This window comes from Humulus lupulus, chromosome 4 (assembly GCF_963169125.1).
Source record: "Humulus lupulus chromosome 4, drHumLupu1.1, whole genome shotgun sequence".
NCBI lineage: Eukaryota > Viridiplantae > Streptophyta > Magnoliopsida > Rosales > Cannabaceae > Humulus > Humulus lupulus.
The window spans coordinates 125,546,820-125,568,532 of NC_084796.1; the positions used below are offsets into that span (position 1 = coordinate 125,546,820).

The following is a 21,713-nucleotide window of genomic DNA, read 5'->3' on the forward strand; positions in this document are numbered from 1 at the left end:
TAGAATCCCAAAAGGCTTCAGCAACCCTGCTGGCCTTTGATGTTCAACCTTCACCTGTTGATAGGTTAAACACTAGACCACATAATCCACTACGTCCTTCTTCATCCCTGGTCACCAATACAAAGTCCTCAAGTCTTGGTACATCTTTGTTCTCGCCGGGTGTAGAGAATAGGTAGTGGTGTGAGACTCATCCAGAATCTCTCGCCTAATACTAGAATCTGTCGGAACGCAAACCCGACCTTTATATCTCAGCAGATCAATCTCAAAAATAGAAAAGTCTCTAGCCACTCAGGCTAAGACATTCTCCATGTATTTCCTCAACTGGATCCTTATTCTGCGCTTCTTATATTCTCTCAAGGAGCGACTAAAGAGTGATATTGGATAGCTGACCAACTACCAATTCAATTCCCACTCTCATCATCTCTTCAGCTAACTATTATGATATCTGTCTCGAGCTGAATAACTGCCCTGGCCTCTTCTGACTCAATGCATCGACCACCACAATGGCCTTTCCTTGATGGTACAAAATATCACTGTTGTAGTCCTTCACCAACTCCAGCCAACACATTTGGCGCATATTCATATCCTTCTGAGTAAAGAAATACTTTATGGTAGGTGTATATTTCACATTTCTCTCCATACAGGTAGTGCCTCCATAAATTCTGTGCGAATACAACTGCTGCCAGTTCTAAATAATGAGTGGGATACTTCTGCTCATACTGTTTAAGCTATCTAGACGCATAGGCTATCACCTTCCTATATTGCATCAGTACACAACCCAAACCCTTCCTTGAAGCATCACAGTAGACCACGAACTTCTCCATGTCTGATGGAAGACTCAATACCGGAGTGGTAATCAGTTGTCGCTTCAACTCCTTGAAAATGTTCTCACATCTTTCTGTCCAGACATACTTAGTCTTCTTATGCGTCAGCTCATTCAACGACCTAGCTATTCTAGAGAATCCCTCAATGAACCGCCGATAGTACCCTGCTAATCCCAAGAAGCTCCTAACCTCTGGTACACTGCTCGGCCTGGGCCAATCTCTCACTACCTCAATCTTGGTTGGGTCCACCAGAATCCCCTCCTTACTCACAATGTGGCCGAGAAATGTTACTTGGGGCAACTAAAACTCACATTTATTAAACTTAGCATATACCCTATGCTCCTACAGTCGCTATAGTACAAAACGAAGATGTTGCTCGTGCTATGTCTCTGATTGGGAGTACACTAGTATATCATCGATGAATACGATCACAAACTTATCCAATTAATCCCTAAAGACCATATTCATCAAGTACATGAAGGATGCTGAGGCATTAGTCAATCCAAAGGACATGACCAGGAATTCATAATGTCCATACCTCGTAGGGAAAATGGTCTATGGTATGTCCTCCTCCTTAATCCTCAATTAATGGTAGCCAGTCCGAAGGCCGATCTTAGAGAACACCATCTTCCCTTGTAGCTGATAAAATAAGTCATCGATATTGGCCAGTGGATACTTATTCTTGATAGTCTACTTATTCAACCCTCTGTAGGTTATGCACATTCATAAGAATCCATCATTTTTCTCGATGAACAACACTGGAGCACCCCATGGCGAAAAAATGGGTCTGATGAATCCTAGATCCAGTAATTCCTCCAACTAAATCTTCAGTTCCTTCAATTCTGTTGGATCCATCCTATAAGGTGTCCTTGATACTGGCTCCGCCCCTAGAAACAAATCTATAACAAACTCCATCTCTTGGTGTTGTGGCAGCCCTGGCAATCTGCTGGGAATACATCAGGGAACTCATAGACTAGTCTGGTCTCATCTAGTCCAACCAAAATGAACCTAAAGGTATCCACCATGTTCGCTAGGAATCTTATTGTAACGACCAAAAAATGCTAATAGGGTTTAGTGCCTTGATTAGCGTGTTGGGAGGTATGATTAAGTGATTAAATGCATGACTATGTGGTATGCATGGTTTATATGATAATATGAATATATTTATATGCATGTTTATGAGTATTAAATAGGCATGTAGACCCGTTCCTGTTTATAAGGGTATATTTGTAATTTTGGCTTGTTTAGGGCATAAATGTGATTATATGTGTTAAATAATTGAGACCACATTATTATGAGGATATATTTGCAGTATACGGCTCGAGGAGATCCTTGTAATCGGATTAGCAGAATAGTCACATCAGGGTTTAATATCCGGCTCGTGGTGAGCCTAGGGGTATTTTGGAAGTTTAACATATATTTGGGATTTATCAAGTAATGAGTAAGTGTTTGGTGATTAGTTGGGCATGTCAGGATTAATTGAGAATTTGTAGGACGACTCGAGAAATTAGCAGGAAACGAGGCAAATGACCATTTAGCCCTTATGGACAACAAAGGGGGTTGGGTTGGTATAACACTACAAGAAAAAATGCTTTTAATAACACTGAAAATGTGTTATCAAAACATACAATAACACTTTCTGATGTGTTAAGACCGACCATGTTATCGTAGGTCAGGGTACTTTACATAACACTTTATCATTGTTATACAGATGTGTTATTATACTGTCAACGATAACACATTTTCTGTGTTATTTTAATATATAGATAAGTGTTTAATTATGTTATTTATAGTCGATTATATAACACATTTCAATACTTATAAATTTGTGTTATACTACACTTTAGTATAACACTTTTTTTGTGTTATACTACACTTTAGTATAACACATTTTTTCTGTTATACTACACTTTAGTATAACACATTATTTTTGTTATATAATGAAGTCTGCATAACACAATTCTTTGCATAAAAAGTGTTATTGGAATAGATATTATAACACAATTTTTGTATTATTTTAATAATTAGATAAGTTTAAATTCTCATTATATATTTTATTTATATAACACTAATTTATTCTATTATATTTTAATTTTTTTATATAATTAAAATTAGCTTTCTAATATATACTAACATCATCAAATGAACTTGATTTTCAAATAACAAAAAGTAAAAACATTCAACATTGTATTAACAATCCACAAATTAGTTTAAAACATTCAACACTGTCATCAACAACAAAATGTTCTTTAAGTATTCAAGGAGTCTTAAATATTCAACATAGTTAAAAGTTACTACTTTCAACACAAAGAAATAAACAACAGTTGCAATGACTGTACAGTTGCAGGGAGACGGTCTAGTGGTCAGCAATGACTGTACAGTTGCAAAGAATGGGTAGTAATCCCAGACACATTAGAAATATTAGCCACGTCCTCGACAGATTCCATGTCTATCATGCCACCAAAACGTGAACTGAGACAACAAAACTCCACTGTCGAGAAAAGCAACACAAGTAAAAGCTTTATTGTTATGTTAACCTCTGTAGTTGATGGCCTGAAGTCACATAGTACCCGAAGGCCAGAACCTGATGTTTTCAACAAATGTATGCAAATAGATAAGTTGAGGCTTTTACATGCAGATCTCAAAAGAATCAGAAAGTAACATGTCCCAAATGACCCCAAGCATAACACAGTACACAGGAAAAGAACAGTATTTACCACACTCGACTCTTTAATTACCCACTCATAGCAGTTTCTTGAGCATGAAATGAGCTGCCAATGCCCATTAAAGCAAAACACACCGCCTAGAGCATAAAGAAAAAAAAATATCAATAGAAAGAACAAGGTAAACCAAAAAATTTATAGAAAAATCAAACAAGCCTATCAAGAAAAGAAACTCTTGGAAAATTTTTAAATAATCAAAACACAACAAATTGAAGATTCCCATTTGTGCCAATTCCAAAGTGCAAATGAATGGCATTACGAGAAATGAACTGCTAGAGATCTATTAGACCGAGTTAGATGTTTGAATGAAAAATGAATGGCATTACATGCCGTATAGATAGGAACTTACAGGAATGTCAGTTAACAAAGCCACAAAAGCATTAGAGGTGAAACATATAACACAAACAACAGCTAAACCCGCAACCTGCAAACCCAAAGTTTCATTCATTCAGCACAACTTAACAGCTTTCATGAAAAAAACATGGAAAGTGCTCATAAAAAGGTTTCCAATTTATATGCCAAAAAACAAACCTTTTGAGCAATCTTATATCTCGATAAAGTTGAAAAGTAAAGCATGTTTAGCATCAGAGATGGAAAAACTCAAAGCAGCTAAGAAAGAAGGTAATATCATATTAAGAATGAATTGGAAAAAAGTACCTTCCAAAGCTCTGAAGAAGCTCTTTCAGTTTTGACTTTGCTCATTTTCAGGCATAGTAATATTCCTTTAAAAAAAGAAAGACAAAAAACAAAATTATAACTTAAATAATAATAATAATAAAGGACCCAAGTAATTTGTTTTGATCGTAAAAAGTATTCACCGCACCACAGAACAGAATAATCAAACAATAATTAGCATGCATTAATGGTAAAAGAAAACATGTGTAAAACAACCTGTGCTTTTCCAATTTCTGAAAAATCAAACATATGGAAAAGTGTCCAAATAGTGACTTCTCCTGAGAGTTCATTATATATAAACACTTTGCACCAATTACTTTTAATCCAAAGTCAACATGTGGCTGCAAAAAACATTAGAGACATGTATAAATCAAATCTAAATATAAAAAATATAGTTTAACTAAGATCTTTTGGTTAAACTTCTTATAAAGATAGTGAAAATTAACAAACTAAGAATATACACAAGTTCAAAACAGCAAGCAAGATTAGGAGAAAGAACAAGAACAGAGAGAATGTGAACCAATGAAACAACACAATCTAATGTAAAACACATACAGCAGGGGAAAAATTAAAGAAGTTAATGTTAGTATGAAATTTTTAGGAGGCGGTTTTTGGTATGTCTTAAATTTCTATTTCCTGTTTGTGTTCTAAACTCTTGGCTTTAGTGTCAAGTTTATGATTTTTGAAGAAAAGGTCTATATATGATATAGAAGAACTCAATCATACTTTATGCTTAATCATTCAACTTTAGTTGCAAGCCAGAAGCAAAAGAAAATCTATTTCATTTTCTGCCATCTGTTTCTTGTATGCATAATGTTATGTGCTATACTAATTTAGGCATATAAGGTCTAGTACTAAGCTCAGAAGTAGAGACCCCCAGAAGTAGAAGCAGAACAGAAGCTAGATACTAAAAATCAAACACAAAATTTTGAGTTTAATAAACATTGTTTATAATTAGTCATCCAACATAAAAGTTGAAAATTGCAGCAGTGAAAGAAGCTATAAAAACAGAGGAAACCAAAGCACGTGCATATTTAGAATTATCAAAGGAAGTACAACATCAGAAGCAAACCTAAATGTACCATCAGAAGCAAGAGAAATGGTAGACATAACAACATCAATAAAACTAGAAGTAGAACAGAACAAGTCTGGCTTTCCTTTTCTAGCTAATTACTACAACAAGCTATGAATTCAATTGTTCACATGCTTAATAGCCACTCTATCAGTACTCTTGCAGTACCCTCATAACCAAAGTGTTGGAATCATGGTTCTTATCATGCATTACTTTTATAGATAAAAAATGTATAAAAATTATTTTTATTATACAAAATGTAGAGCACAATATACTGATTGGAATAAAAACCATGATAATATAAATGATTAGTGTCATTGCAGGCCTGTAGTGTAGTGCCAAAGAGATCCTCTAATATAAATAATATATGGTTCTTCTAGTATTATATATCTGTAGTGTAGTGCCAAAGAGATCCTTGGGAGTATATGACACACATAAAGACTAGGTCTACATCAAGTTAATATAATACATATTTGGTAAAAAAAATATATACACAAAGTACCCAATCTGCCTTGAATTTCTTGTGATAGTTTAAAATACCTTTTTTAATCAAACATTCTGAAGTTAAAAATTGATATTGCTACTATAACCCACCAGATAATTGTTGCTAAAAAAAATTAGCATCTAATTCATTACATACAGAAAGAAATATCAAGTATACATCCAGAAAAAACTGGTGCATACAGGGTGGCATGCTTTGCTAGACTATATGATCACAATTATCTTCTTCTACATATCCATGGAATTTGAGATGGCCCAAATCAGCATTGCATATTTACATACATGTAACATTCATCTAATGAGGAAAAAAGATATAATTTCTAATATAAACAAGAAAAAAAATCACAAAGAAAAGCAAAACAGAAAATTGAACGAAATGATACAAAACCCCAGTACCTTATAACCAGGATAGATCACCAAATATCTTATAACCTACAGAAAGAGAATAAACAGCTCCAGGCAACAGCACGACCATGTGCTCATTTAAAATGGAAGACTCCTGCATGTAAACAAACTAGTTAATATAACAATGAAGTTAATATAAAGCAGTCAATCTTAAGGTTTGTAACAACAAAATCTATCACGATAAAAATCCAAATGTGTACCTCATTTAAAGAGGAAGAACGCTAGGAACTTCTGCCGATTCACTATCATAAAGAGACGAGAACGATTGACGAGTCAAGAAAATGTGTATAAAATGCAGCAGACTTGAAAATTTCATAAAAACAAAAACATATAATACATCAAGTAGTAGTCTTACGAAGCACCATTGCCTCCACCATCACAAAGATAGACTCTTTTCCAATTGGATCAAACTTGTCTAATCTTACCAAACATGCCATAAGTTATACTTACCTTGCTGGCGGTTAAAGCTTATTAAAATGTACAATAATTTAATGAGCTCGAAGAGAGGACCAAAATGAAAACTCACCTCAACTAACCCAAAAACTTTCTTGCAAGTAAATTCTTCTTCATATAAATGCATAAAATTATAAATAATTTATTTTTTCCAGACCAAGAAAAGAATTATTTAATTATGTAGAGTTCCTTTAATGAGAACTCCACTAATCCTATGTGTTGTTGTTACATACAAATACAATGCTAATCTACACTAGAAGCAAAATGGTGGTAAGGTTCAATTTTTGCACCTAATATCTGTTATTTTGTAGCTCAGTTGTCCTTGCAATTTCTTGAGTAGTTGGAAGAGGACAATCGGGACTGTGACTGAAAAAAATCAAAAGGTGGAACAGCTCCGAAAGCTCTTCGAGTAGCATTCGGTGAATCTGATAATAGGGGTTCATAAACTAGATTTCTGTTCTTGGGTTGAGTTATGGACAAAGGAGTAACATCTTTCTCTATTGATCTTGCTTGGGGCTCAATGTTGCCCAGTGACAGAATAGGTCCACCCAAACGTTCAGCCTGCTGAAGCGTATTGATTTTACTTGGTCTGTACGTGTACCGGAAGAACTTTATAGCAAGAATCGGACCCATCCCTGCTGCAACTATGAGCTATAATAAAAAAAAAGTAAAAATAGTTTCTATTAGTATATAAAACTGCAATGCCAACAATGGCCTTGACTTTGACTTCTCTATAATAGAATTTTCAGGTTACCAACGATCAGATGTTGCATCAAGGAAGAGATTAAATGAACCATAACAACGACAATTTGAAAAACAAATATAGCTCCATTCAACTTGTCAATCATAGCATCCATAGCTGTAAGCTTTTGTTCAGGTATGCCCCTACTCATACCCAACTTTGTTTCATTGCCTGATAAAAATAAGAATAATTCATTATGTAAACTCGTTGAGATAACATTAAGATACACGTTTATTATGATATTCTAACATTACAACATCAATCCTTTGGAAACTTCCATAACTAAAATTGGTCAGATTGCAGAGAAGGTACAAAATTTGTAGGCACTGAAGCCATCAACCACATGATAGCCTTTAAAGAGAGACATATATATATATATATAGATAGATAGATAGAGAAAGAGAGAGAGAAGAAGAAGAAGAAGAAGAAGCATGACTCACTTAAATTTGTGCTATTCCCATCAATCAGAAATACAAGTTTTATCAATTATTATTTCTTAAGATACATTAGCAAGTTTGGGAGGTACTAAGATATTTCCCTTGGCATATTGATGTTGATAATTAATATGAAAGTTTTCGACTTCACCAGCAGATGTCATGGTTAAAGTACAAATTTTCATACTTTATTCATAATTTTTTTCATATACTGCATAAGGTCATTTACCATTTATGAGAACTTCCCTTTTCTTATTGCTTCAAAACAAAACAAATATGTGCATGCATGAACAAAGAGGTATGCATTAAAATATGGCCTTGACAACTAGAATAAACAAACTTGCATGTATAAACAGCTACTCCACATGCCCATTCGGTATTCCGCAAGTAACATGACTGAAGAATTGTGTTTTTAATGGTTAATGGGCACAGATCGTTATCAATAAAAGGAGGAAACAACCGTAAATTTGCATCAAATCTTCTAATGTCCTTGTCAGGAACAGGGCACTCAATCACACCCTGAAGAGAGAGAGAAATGCATCATCACTTATTAAAGTGAAATAAAACCCGATAGAAATCTTCATGGAAAGCTTACCTTGATTTTGTGCAAGAGTTCTAGATCAATCCCCATGCAAGCTGAGGGAATAAACCTGGTCCTTAGATCAGTTTCACCATCTAGAGAAGAAGTCTGGAGGAAGTTACATTATCAAGTTCTTGACATGTGTTAAGCAATTGTAAAGGTCAAAAGGAAAATAGTTACAGGATTACAGAAAAAGAAACACTACCATTGCAATAATTCTACGATATAAGCATGATTATGAATGGAAATTTAATGTACTATAAAGTTTTTGCTTCTTTAGAAATGAATAATCTTCTAAGCATGCAAGCAACACCAAACAATGTCAGAGAAAAGAAACCCCGAAAGTGCAGAGGTTTAGGTACCAATGACCTAGCTAAGGTCCTTTTTGCAAAAATAACTTTCTCAGGCTTACTATAGAATTTGGTTGGATTCCAAATTTTATCGGTACACTTAAGCAGCCTCACTATCTATGACGAATAAAGGCTAGGTGTTGCTTATTGCACCAAACTTGGTCAGTTACTTGTCAAGGATTTTATATTTACCTCAACATAGCACATTCCTTGCGGATCAGATGTCCCAATCAAAACCAAATCACATGGCACTTCATCATTCTCTCGGAGCCATACTATATTACCCACATGAATATCCTGTGCTTGAACCTACAAGTGAATACGACCAGTCAGTTTGTCACAATAAAAGAAATGTAACCAAAGAGGAGTAAAGAAAAGAAATGTCTATACATGTTTCTTTATGCCCTGCCTCACAACCCAAACTTTTTTCTCATTCGCTTTCTTGTCTGAAAGAAATCTGTGGTAATCATCCCATGCCTCTTTTGTTGCAGAGACAACAAAAATGAAAATAAGTGGACCCCATGTACTGGCAGGATTTACTGGAGTAATAAGAGACCATAACTGAAGGCATGCTATTAGCAGAAAGTACTGGTTCATGAAGCGGCTGAAAACATATTATTTGTTAGTGATATGCAGTACAAAAGAAAATAAGAATGTTTGTAGCAAAGTTATCACATAGAAGTACATGTCGTTGGATAGAGATAGAAATGCAATACCAAGTATATGACTTTAACCCCTTTTTCTAATAATAAATAAAATAATAACAAAGACGGTTTTGCTGCATAAAATCAACGGAAACAAAAACAAGGTCTAGGCTGCAGCATAAAATCAAAAGAAAATGTTCTCTAAAATTTTCCAAACTTCGAACCTATCAATCATGTCATGTTCCTGAACAATAAAAACTTAAAAACACTAACCAACACATAGATACATACTACAAGTTTAGCATAAATACATTTCTTATAGTTAAGAAAAACAAGAATGCTATAAAGTAAATTATAATAACAATTCAAATCGACTAAATTACCACAACCAATACTATATCAAGCAATCAATAACATCAAATCATAAATCACATAAATTGTTCCCATAAATTCTTCGGTAGGAAGTTCAAAAAATTATATTTTGTGTTCGAAATGCGATTGGCACAATACAAATCATGTAAAGATTCATCATCATTGATGTAGACGTAACGCTTCATTGTTGAATTACAAGCATGTGATCATGCTCAGCTACTTGTGCCAAGTTAGCAACAAGGATACTAACGGTGTATAGAATCCTGTTACAAAAAACACTACATAAAGCTTCATCCCAAAAAAAAATATTCAAATATACAGCTATTTGCATTGAGTCTTGGACTAAACTGGCATTGCTTATAGGGAACGCTAAAGTCACAAAAGGAAGCTTACCATCATCTTCACAACAACTATATCAAGCACATTGACCAATCTAAACAGAACCCATAATGACACAAGTAGAAAATTCATAAAATATATGGAACAATGCCCAATCTACAAAGAATTCAAATAAAGGCAATGCAACATATGTTTCAAAAACCATACAGATATATTAACAAAAAATCAGAACCGCCTAACCCAAAAGGCAATCAGGATAAATAAAATAACACCGAATTATACGAATTTTCCTCTGTAGATCTAAGCAGCTTTCAAGTCAGGGCATTCTAAAAAGAATATTTGAATGTTGAAAGAATACCATTTCAGTGTTTGTTAGATTAAGCAGCAAGAAGGCTTTACAAAGAGTCAAATTTGAATCAACAAAGCATGCTTAATAGAAAGAAACTTACTTTGTTTCTAATATCATAACAAAAGCCTGCAACCAAATACATCCAGAGAGAGCAACCAATGAGATCTCCTCCATTTCACTTTTTTCATTAGCGTAGGCATGTATGCTGATTACAAATACAACAATTGTCTGGACATCAATCAAGCCAGGAATCAGTATAAGTGGATCAAAAGCAACAACCATCTCTATATTTTGAGCAACCAAAGTTTTGGTCAATGTAATGGTTCTCTGAGTAACATCTAAATTTAAGTTCAAGTTTTGTCGAAGTGCTTAAAACTAAATAATTCAGCAGGCTTGAATATAAAAGAACAAAAGAAGCAAAAATAGTTGTTTAGGAGTTCGACTATTTTAAAAAACACAACTCACATGAAAAAGAGATCTTCCAAACGATCCATCGAATGTGTTAGGATTCAGAAGTCTGTTCCCAAGAATAAAAAAACAAAGTGAAAATTAACATTTTAGGTTAGACAGTAAATTCCCATTGGAAATTCTGATGGGAAAAATATCTCAAATAAACATTAAAAATCAAATGTGAGGTGAATTATCCTATAAAGAACCTTCCCGCTTGACAATAAAACAAAATTTGTGGATGCTGCATCACTGTTTATTCACTAAGATCTTTGTCCAGGACACTGACTAGAACAGGAACACTAGTGTAGAAAACATTATAAGCCATCAAGCTAACAGAATTAAAAAGACTAGTCCCTGAGACACCTGAAACAAAAGAGAAGCTGAAAACATGCCAAAGTTAGTACACCAGACATTTAAAAAAGAATAATATACAAGATCAGAAGGAATAATGTTTACATGTCAACTATAAAAGATATAAAATGAAATTATACTTATTAACACACAACAGAGTGAGCTTGAAAGAAACTTAAACTGTCTGATATAAGTATAACAATGAACTTTTTTCAACATTTTGATACAGCCTAGAATGTTAATAATGGCAAAGATAATCTAAAGTTGATTTCTCACAACTATGAGCTATATAAAATACCTTAGGTTCTGAAGTTGTAATCCTCATTGTAAGTAAAACTCTCTCTAAACTTCTGCCGACTTCATCTTTTGTTTTGCCATTAATTAATAGAAGCTGTCCTTTTGGCTCTGTCAAGTCAGAAAGCATAACATAAAGCAAATAATATTTAATGAAAATTGATAATATTAAAGAGAGGGAAGAAACATATCCCTTACAACGCCACGGAAGGCAACAAACTCAAACCATTAAATTAAGAAATAGATCCATGTAGAACACACCATAGCAAGGTAAAGTCACCTCTCTATTTAAGCCACACAAGTCAATCTTTAGCCCTAATTGTCACAACCCAATACTTTTTTGTTATTTTTCCAATTACATAAAGGGAATTGCAGAAAGAACTAAAATTATGAAATAAAGAAAAGACACCAAAAAAAAAAAAATCAATCAAGTGAAAAAGTTAATAAAGTATTTGGAGCAAGGTAATAATCTGAAACAACTAGAGACATTAAGGCCAAGTGTCAATCTCATTTAAGATAATATACTCGATTCTCCTTTGCTCTGCTTCTTCATTACATTTATCTAATATTTAGCCTATGTGCTTATAGTATATATACAGAGAGGAGGGGCGGACAGAGAAGGAAACTGATTTGCAGATTATTGAGGGACACTCTAAGAGAAAAATTTGTATTATATGTAAGGAAAATTGGACTGAAGAAAATTACATAGAAAAAATCAAACCAGGCTTCTAAACAAGATATTCACATCCATCTCAATTCGCTATGACCAGTTAATTCAGTCCAAGACACAAAGAAAGAAGAGAGCTGACAGAACCTGTTGGAGGAGTCCCTTCCTGCGCCATTGCTAGTGAGAGAGAGCGAGTCGAGAGCCTGTTGGAGAAGTCGTCGTCGGTGGGTGCTCTGCTTCCTCCGCTGCTCGGCTTGCTGGACTGTCCGTTGCCGAGAAATATGGAGAGAGAGTGTGAGAGCAGAGGTCGGGGGAGGCCGGAGGTAGAGGGAAACAGAAAATCAAACAACCCATTAGATTTATTCCCAAATTAAGCTCGATTAGCATAAAAAACCAATGACCCAGATCAATAAGGCCAAGTGTCAATCTCATTTAAGATAATATACTCGATTCTCCTTTGCTCTGCTTCTTCATTACATTTATCTAATATTTAGCCTATGTGCTTATAGTATATATACAGAGAGGAGGGGCGGACAGAGAAGGAAACTGATTTGCAGATTATTGAGGGACACTCTAAGAGAAAAATTTGTATTATATGTAAGGAAAATTGGACTGAAGAAAATTACATAGAAAAAATCAAACCACGCTTCTAAACAAGATATTCACATCCATCTCAATTCTCTATGACCAGTTAATTCAGTCCAAGACACAAAGAAAGAAGAGAGCTGACAGAACCTGTTGGAGGAGTCCCTTCCTGCGCCATTGCTAGTGAGAGAGAGCGAGTCGAGAGCCTGTTGGAGAAGTCGTCGTCGGTGGGTGCTCTGCTTCCTCCGCTGCTCGGCTTGCTGGACTGTCCGTTGCCGAGAAATATGGAGAGAGAGTGTGAGAGCAGAGGTCGGGGGAGGCCGGAGGTAGAGGGAAACAGAAAATCAAACAACCCATTAGATTTATTCCCAAATTAAGCTCGATTAGCATAAAAAACCAATGACCCAGATCAATAACACCTAAAACTATATATCCTTACCTGGCTTGCCAAGACCGAAGAGGAGTGAAACAACCCAACAAATGGAACCCTACTGACAGAGAGATAGAGAAAGACGAGAGAGAGATGGAGGAGATATGAGGGATGGAGGAGATGTGAGCTCAGATTTGAAGCAGGGATGATGAAACCGAAGATAGAGTTCGGACTTTGCTTAGCCGAAGAAGAAAATGTTGAGTCCGAAATTGATGTGATTTTTTCTGAAAAAAAATGTATGAGTGGTGGGCTCCCAAAATATTACCGCCTTTTTATTTTGCTACATACATAACATTTACCATAATACTTTTTCATTTCTATTATATTCATGTGTTATGGAAATGGATATTTGGTGTAGTGTAAGGGGCATTTTTTTCATTTTAATTAAGGGATATAGATAGAAAGTTTCTAGGTTAGGCTAGAATATCTCAGAAATTTCTCAAACTCTCTCTCTCTCTCTCTCTCTTGCACGTTCTTTCTCTCTCTCTCTCTCTTGTGCTTTGAAGCTGAAGGAATTCTTGAGGAGAAACTTGGATTAGAGCTGGGAAATCTAGAGAATTGAATCTCGGAGTAGGCAAGGAGAAGCTGGGGGATTAAAGCTACTAACTGAGGTAAGGTTTCAGGTTTTAAGTTGTTGAATTTCTAGTTGATTGTGATCATGTTGAGGGTACTTGAAGGGATTCTGAATTTGGGCATTTAGGGAAGATTGAACTAGTATTATAGGCTATATGTGTTGTTTCTTAGGTGAATTGGGAATTCTTGACCTAGTTTTGGCTTGGTATATATTTAGGTTGAATTTTGAGGCTATGAGTTGGGGAAAAATGCTGAATACCAAGGGATTTTTGGGTTCACAGGGGCGCGTCGCGACCCAGTTCATGGGCGCTGCGGCCCGCGTGCCCTATAAGGCCTTGGGGGCTTGCTGATTTGTGGGCATGCCGCGACCCTAGGGGGCAAGTCACAACCCGCCTCCCCACTAGAACAAGAGGCTGACGCCTTTGACTTGGGGCCCACCGTGACCCTTAGGGCCAGGTCGCGGCCCGCCTAGGCAGCCATAGCCAAGATTGGTTTTTAGACTTGGGGAAGCTTGGGGACTTAAACTTAAGCGCTCAGTATGAATTCTACCACCCGGTTTAGTAGAATTTGAGGTCCTAGAGGGTAGTTTTTGATTTCAAAGCATTTAACTGGATTTTGTTATCCATTGTCACTTGTGACTAGGGTTACTGTTAAGGCTCGGGATTAAGGATCATGCTTGGGATAGCTCCACATCTTCCGCTCAAGACTCGAGGTAAGAAAACTGCACCCTAGTTGTGAATTGGACTAAGATCCCCTGTAAATGAACATATGTGTTCTGCAACTTGTATATCTGTTATGTGTGATGTGAAAGTACGACCTAAGGGAGTTGGGGTTGATATTGAGTATACTGAACGCAGTTCGGCCTAAGCGAGCCGAGATCAGCTAAATAACCAAAGGCAAGGCCTAAGAGCGCTGACACCTAAATATTTGTATTAAGATTGAATTATATGTGTTGGAAGAATCTGTTTACTGCTGCCTAATTTATTTCTTATACTTTGTTGTTGGTTGAACTAGTTGATTTAAAGTTTACTATGCACATTCTGCTGTTGAATTTGGTTTTCTTGCTGAGCCTTGGCTCACAGGTGCTATGTGGTGTAGGAAAAGGCAACGAAAAGCTAGCCTAGCCATGAGTTGGAGAGCTTTGAGGGCATTGTGTACATTGGTAGCTTCTCGACCGCCACGGTCGAGGGATTTATAAGGACTAGAGCCAAAAATTGTATTTTTCCATTTAGGGTGGCTACTATTATATTTATTATGAATGTTGTAACAGCCACATATACATTATTTTTGGGATCCCATGTATCAAACTCTAATTTTAATGAAAGTCAACCGTTTTACGATCAAGATCTTTTAACCCTAACTTGTCAATTGACTTTAAAAACACATTTATGTTCAAACAACTTGATTAACAAGTCTTGCACTATCTTAAACACACAATGTAACAGTCTTTGTTATCCAGGGCGTTGCAACTTGGTATTAGAGCGGTTTAGGTTTAAGGGTTATTGAAGACTAGCTGGGCATGTACACTCGCCACTAAAGACAAGCTCGACTCAGCGTTTGGTAACCATATAAGTGAGTATATGTTTGAATGTTTAAATGAAATATAAATGCTTTATCTATACATTTTTTAAGGAGCATGAGATATTCTGATAGGACCTAACCCTTGACTGTTATGTGGATATGATAGGGCGTGCTTATTAGCATTCCTACTGTATGTGAATAATTGTTTAAATGCATGTTTGCATTATGATTGTGTATTGTTGGTTGAGTTTTGATGTTGGACCATGGGATGAATATAAACCTGTTATCATTGCATGACCAGCCGAGTTGTTGATTGCAGATAAACATGGATAGTTATGCATCTAAGGTGATCAATTCAACTAGTCGGCATCGGGGTCGGGGCTAGAGATGATGAGCAGGGCCAGAACCCTCCGCTAGTCCATTAGAATTGGTAGCAGTTGCTTGCTTATATGCAAGCTAGACTTCAAAGTCAGGAAGAGGAGATTCGCCTTCTGAGGTAGGAAGCTCCTCCAGGGAGTGTTGCACCTAACATGCCACCCATTGTGGCACCAGCTGTATAGTCGCCTAAGATTGGGAATAAGTGGGAGCCACTTTATGAAAGATTTAGGAGACAACATCCTCCAATCTTTGAGGGAGGACCAAATCAACTTAAAGCTGAAAAGTGGATGAGTATGATCACCTCCATCCTGGATTTTATGAGGGTAGAAGGTAATGACAGGGTGATTTATGCCAGCTATATGCTTAGAGAGAATGCCTGCATTTGGTGGGAGGTGGCATCCTAGACTCGAGACATTTCTACGCTAAGTTGGAATGAGTTTAGAGATTTTTTCAACCAGAAATATTACAACGTTGCCATCAAGGCAGCAAAGGTGACTGAGTTCATTGGGTTAGTATTGGGTAGCATGACCGTTATTGAGTATGCAATGAAGTTTGACAGGCTAGCGAAATTTGCACTTGATATAGTGCATACAGATGCAGCTAGGCAGGTCAGGTTTGTTCGAGGGCTCAATGCTATGATAGCCCGAGATGTGAGGATCACTTCAGTACCTGGGGAGAAAACTTATTCCCAGGCAGTTGAGAAGGCCCTCACTGCTGAGGAGGCAGAGAATAAGATTTGGAGGAAGAATGCTACGAGACGGGATATTCGTAGGATAGTGCCTCCATTTCCAGGGTCTGGTAGAGACGGAGGCCCCAGTGATCAAAAGAGAAAGACCCCTGACACCTCGACCATTACTGGTCCTGATAGGAGGGGTCGGGGTGCCCAGGGTCGCCGCTAGGGAGGCAGTGAAACATGAAGGAGCTACCCTGAGTGTGTTAGATGCAGGAAGCGCCATCTAGACGAATGCCGAGAAAAGGCCTGTTACTTGTGCAGGGTGTTTGGACACCTCAAGAAATACTGCTCGACATTGAAGAAAGAGGAAGCAGGGACGGCAGACAAATTGACTCCAGCTCAAGTGTTTGCATTGACACAGGCAGAGGCTGAGACTAGTCCCTCTGTAGTGACAGGTCAACTTTCTAGCATTGGCTCCTCACACACTGTATTGATTGACTCTGGTGCTACACATTCATTTTTTTCTAGCAAAGTGATTTATAGATTGTGTTATACTGTAGGGTTTGGGACTATACTTCCTATAGAGGAACTGGTAGTTTCTAGGAGATGGATTAGAGCACTGCCAGTGATGGTGGACAATAGGGAGTTGTCGATAGATTTGATTGAGTTAGGTATGGATGATTTTCTTATGATTTTGGGGATGGATTGGCTAGTCAGATACAGGGCCACTATAGATTGCAGGAAAAAGATGGTGACTTTCGAGCCAGAGGGTGAGGACCCCTTTATTTTTGTGGGTACTATTCACGGACCTCGCATTCCTTTGATATCAGCATCGAGGGATAGGGACCTATTATAAGGAGGTTGTATAAGTTTTCTAGCTAGGTTGGTGGATACTACTAGAGTTATGTAAGTGGGCCGGGAAAGACTAGATTGGTATGCGAGTTTTTGGATGTGTTTCCTGAGGATTTACCATGACTGCCGCCGCACAGGGAGATTCAGTTCGTCGTTGAGTTAGCACCGGGTACAGAGCCAGTGTCAAGGGAATCATATAGGATGGCTCCGGCAGAGCTAAAGGAGTTGAGGATACAATTGCAGGAGTTACTAGAATTGAGATTTATCAAACCTAGCTTCTCTGTGCTTTGGTTCTATTTGTGAAGAAGAAGGACGGGACTTTGAGAATGTGTATAAATTACAGGGAGTTGAACAAGTTAACTATCTAGAACAAGTACCCCCTACCAAGGATAGATAACTTGTTCAATCAGCTGCAGGGTAAGGTGGTATTCTCAAAGATTGATCTTCGATGTGGTTTTCACCAGCTGAGGATCAAGGACGAGGATATTCCAAAGACGACCTTTCGTATGAGGTACGTGAATTATAAGTTCTTGGTCACGTCGTTTGAATTTACCAGTGGCCCAGCATCATTTATGGATCTGATGAAAAGGGTGTTCAAGGACTTCTTAAATCAGTTTGAGATTGTCTTCATAGACGTCATCCTAGTTTACTCCAGTTCAGAGGTAGAGCTTGAGAAGCATCACTGACGGGTATTGCATAGATTGAGGGAACTTGAGTTGGATGATAAGTTTAAGAAGTGTGAGTTCTGGTTACCAGAGGTAACATTCCTTGGACATATTGTCAGTGGAGACAAGATGAAGGTGGATCCGGCCAAGGTAGAATCAGTTAGGCATTGGCCGAGGCCAAGGAACACCTCGGAGGTTAGGAGTTTCCTTGGACTAGCCGGATATTACAGACTGTTCGTGGAAGGGTTTTCAAAGATTGCCACACCATTGATTGAGTTGACATGGAAGAATCTGAAGTTCACATTCTTAGAAAAATGTGAGGGTAGTTTCCAGGAGTTGAAGCTATGATTGATTACTGCTCTGGTACTGAGTCTTCCTTCGGATAGGGACAAGTTTGTAGTGTACTGCGGCGCATCGAGACTGGGATTGGGATGCGTGTTGATGTAGAATGAGAAGTTTATTGCCTATGCGTCGGTGCAGCTGAAGGAATATGAGCAGCGGTACCCTACCCATGATTTGGAACTAGCAGTGGTGGTATTCGCACTAAAAGTATCTCATTTCAACCACATTTGATACCCAAGTAACCGCACTAATAACCAAAATTATAAATTCCTTTCGAGGGTAACCAATGGTTACCTTGGGCATTCATACTAACATGCATGTGGTTGGTGGATCAACACCAGCTTATTGAGACTTCTAGGTTTACCTAGTATATTTACCTCCTGGCCAAATGTGACGGTAGCTCACCAGACCAAATAATAACGTCTAACAATGGAGTATAAGCATCTCTAGGAATGTTTTGACTCCTAAGTTCATCCAGTATACTTATCTCATGGGAAATTCTCACAATTGCGAACCAGACTAAAATCACTTCTCACAATGAAGCATAAACACCCCTATGATTGTTTAGACTTCTAAGTTTACCCAGTATACTTATGTCAAAGGTTTCGGGTGTGACCCAGAACACAAATACACAACATCCCATGTGGAGCGTAAGCACCCCTAGTCATTGTCTCCAAATGAGCCCTCTCTCAAACTAGCGTATAAGTCCTACTTCTAACAAGCAATACATTAGTTAATTCATGTTGTAGACATGTAAATCACATACTGATTTATAGGTTGTCCTTGCTGTGTGTGGGCAATCCTCCAACGAATCATCCCGTCTTATTAGCCAATACTATAATTAGCATAGAATATACTACGATTAATAATGGCATTTATGGTAGATTAATCTACTTTGGGCATTAAGGTCATAAATCGAATATCCACTAAGGGTATTATCATCCTCACACTTTATAAGCCGTAAACAAGCACTGAAGGTTTCTTGGAAAGATTCCCACAATGGGTCTTAATATTTAAAAGTTCACTTTTATAAAAATTTCCTGCTCTATTTCCTCTATCAGACCTGGAAAAATATAACTTGGAATCACTTTAGCTTTACTAATTTTACCTTTTTTTTTGATAATTTACCAAGAATCTATACTTTTGGGTAAAATCATTTAAATTGTAAATTTTGATCAACTAAGTTAATTTATTTGATTAAGAAATAATTATAAAGATAGTAATAAAAATTTAAAATATTTTGAAGAAAAATTAGGAAAAAATTGATTTTATATTAAAAAGATAATTTATTCCATTTTCTTAAAAATTAGGGCTTTGGACCCTTTTTATTTTCTTATAGCAAAAATTCATTAATTAATAAAATTCTTAATTTCTACTATCCAAATTAACCTTAATAATTAGTTAGTGTGCTAAAATTTAATTTATAATTATTAAGACTAAACTATATTGAAAATTTAAACTTTTAGAAAAACTCCCATTTTTCTACTAAGTATGAAACTTGTCACTTTAGTTTCTAAGTTGCCCACTTTACAAAATTATATTTTGAAAACCATTATACTAAAAATTCCTAAACTTTTCAGAACCATTCTTGGATATTCCAAGAAATCCCATGCCAAATTTTATACAAAAATAATCATTTTTAGTTAGTGAAAAATATTTTAAAAATTTGTCTTTTAAAATTGCCAAATGAAATTTTAACTTTTTTCTTAAACTTTGAGAGATCATAAAATCAAATTGATTCCTTCTTTAGGTCTAAAATTTCTTAGGTCCATATTAGGATACGTGAAAATTTCCCATGTGAAAAATTAGATCATTTGGATAACTTTTACTTAGTCAAAATCATTCACAAACAAGGCTGTTTAAAGGGGTATTTTAGAAATCTAGAATTTTTACCCAAATTTTAAAAATCACATCTCCTATCTATTTCAATATTTTTCTTTGAGACTTTACCAGTTTTATTAAAATATTAAAAGAGTGTGCATTCCAAAAATCAGCCAAAAATACATTTATTTACTTATGAAACTCACTTTCCAAAGTCGGCTGTTTGTATAGCTTTTAAAAGCCATTTTTCCAGATTGGACAATAATTTTGTAAAAGTCATAACTTGGTCATTTCAAAATTTTTTTAAACATTTATACACACTATGAATATATAATCTTCCTGATATACTCAATAAACCATGAAAAATCCAGAATCAAGTTTGTATAATTTTCGCTTGACCCTTCAGAATTCAAGACTTAAATATTTTTCACATGAAATAATACAAATCCTATGGATGTTGGATCCAATTCTAAACATTCAACCAAAAATCCATGCATGCATGATCAACCAACATTCATACAACATTACAGTCCAACTAATGAATTTAAACACATCAAAACACACATTCAAGGTATATTATACAAAATTTAAGTATAAACACATTTAAAGTGACCACACTCTTTGAAAGGGTATGTGTTTGCCTCTACACCTCTAGCCTTTGAAGAAGCATCCAACATTCATATTTACACTCCCCCAAAATCCAACAATTAGATTATTACACACTAACAAGTGGGAAGGATAAACTTAAGAAATGAACTAACAAAACTAACACCCAAATCTTAAGACTCTACCTTTGTATTTATCTCCTTTGAAGCTTCTTCTAACTGTAAGAAATTACAAATGAATGTTGGATAGTGTTTAGAGATGGGTACAGGTTGAGAGAAAGGTTTGAGAAATTTGTGAAAGAAATTCAGAGGATACTCTTAGAGGGTTTCGTCCATTAGAGAGAAAATGAGAGAAATTTGTATCAAATGAAGACTTTTTGACATTTTTGCTATTTATACTAACTCCAATATGTGTAAAAAGACCATATTACCCTTTATAGGCTGGTGCCCACTTAACCTCTAATTAACCCAAAAATTTTCCTTAATTACCACTAATTAACTTACTCAATCCCCACTTAATTATACATTTCAAGGATAATTACCAAGTAGTAATTTTTCTCATAATTCACCAAATTGAATTCTTAACCTAGAGTAATTAAATTAAATTAAATGTGTCTTACCATTTAATTTAAGTGGTTACTCTCCTATGTTTATAACTCATGTAATTTAATTAAGCAAAATTACATTTTTGGCTAATTAAGCATTTTTTTACAAAAATGCATTTTTAGAGATTTTTCACACAAAAATCAAACTTTTTAGACCTTAATATAAAACAATTCAATAATTTTACACCCATTAATATTTTTCCATAATTATACTTCTCCAATAATATTTTATCCGAGAATTTACCCAGTTAGGGTTTCCATTTCGGTCTGAGATTGAAATGCTCAGTTTATCACAAAACCACACATTTCACGCTTTAGCTAACAATAACAACATGAAATTTTCTTTTCAAGCATATATTATTATTCAAAATAATATTCATACATATCTCACCTCCCCATTCTTAGATACTAGTAGGTGCTCGAAACGCGGGGCGTTAC

At 36.0% G+C, this 21,713-nt stretch overlaps 1 long non-coding RNA gene across 1 annotated transcript; it reads right to left on the minus strand.

The window, feature by feature from the left end:
* Nucleotides 1-2,994: 2,994 nt before the first annotated feature.
* LOC133829157 (uncharacterized) lies at nucleotides 2,995-4,519 on the minus strand. Its single transcript, XR_009891586.1, has 2 exons — nucleotides 4,205-4,519; nucleotides 2,995-3,971 (listed from the first exon to the last, which is right to left on the minus strand). It is a non-coding gene; the product is annotated as an uncharacterized LOC133829157 (long non-coding RNA).
* Nucleotides 4,520-21,713: the final 17,194 nt, after the last annotated feature.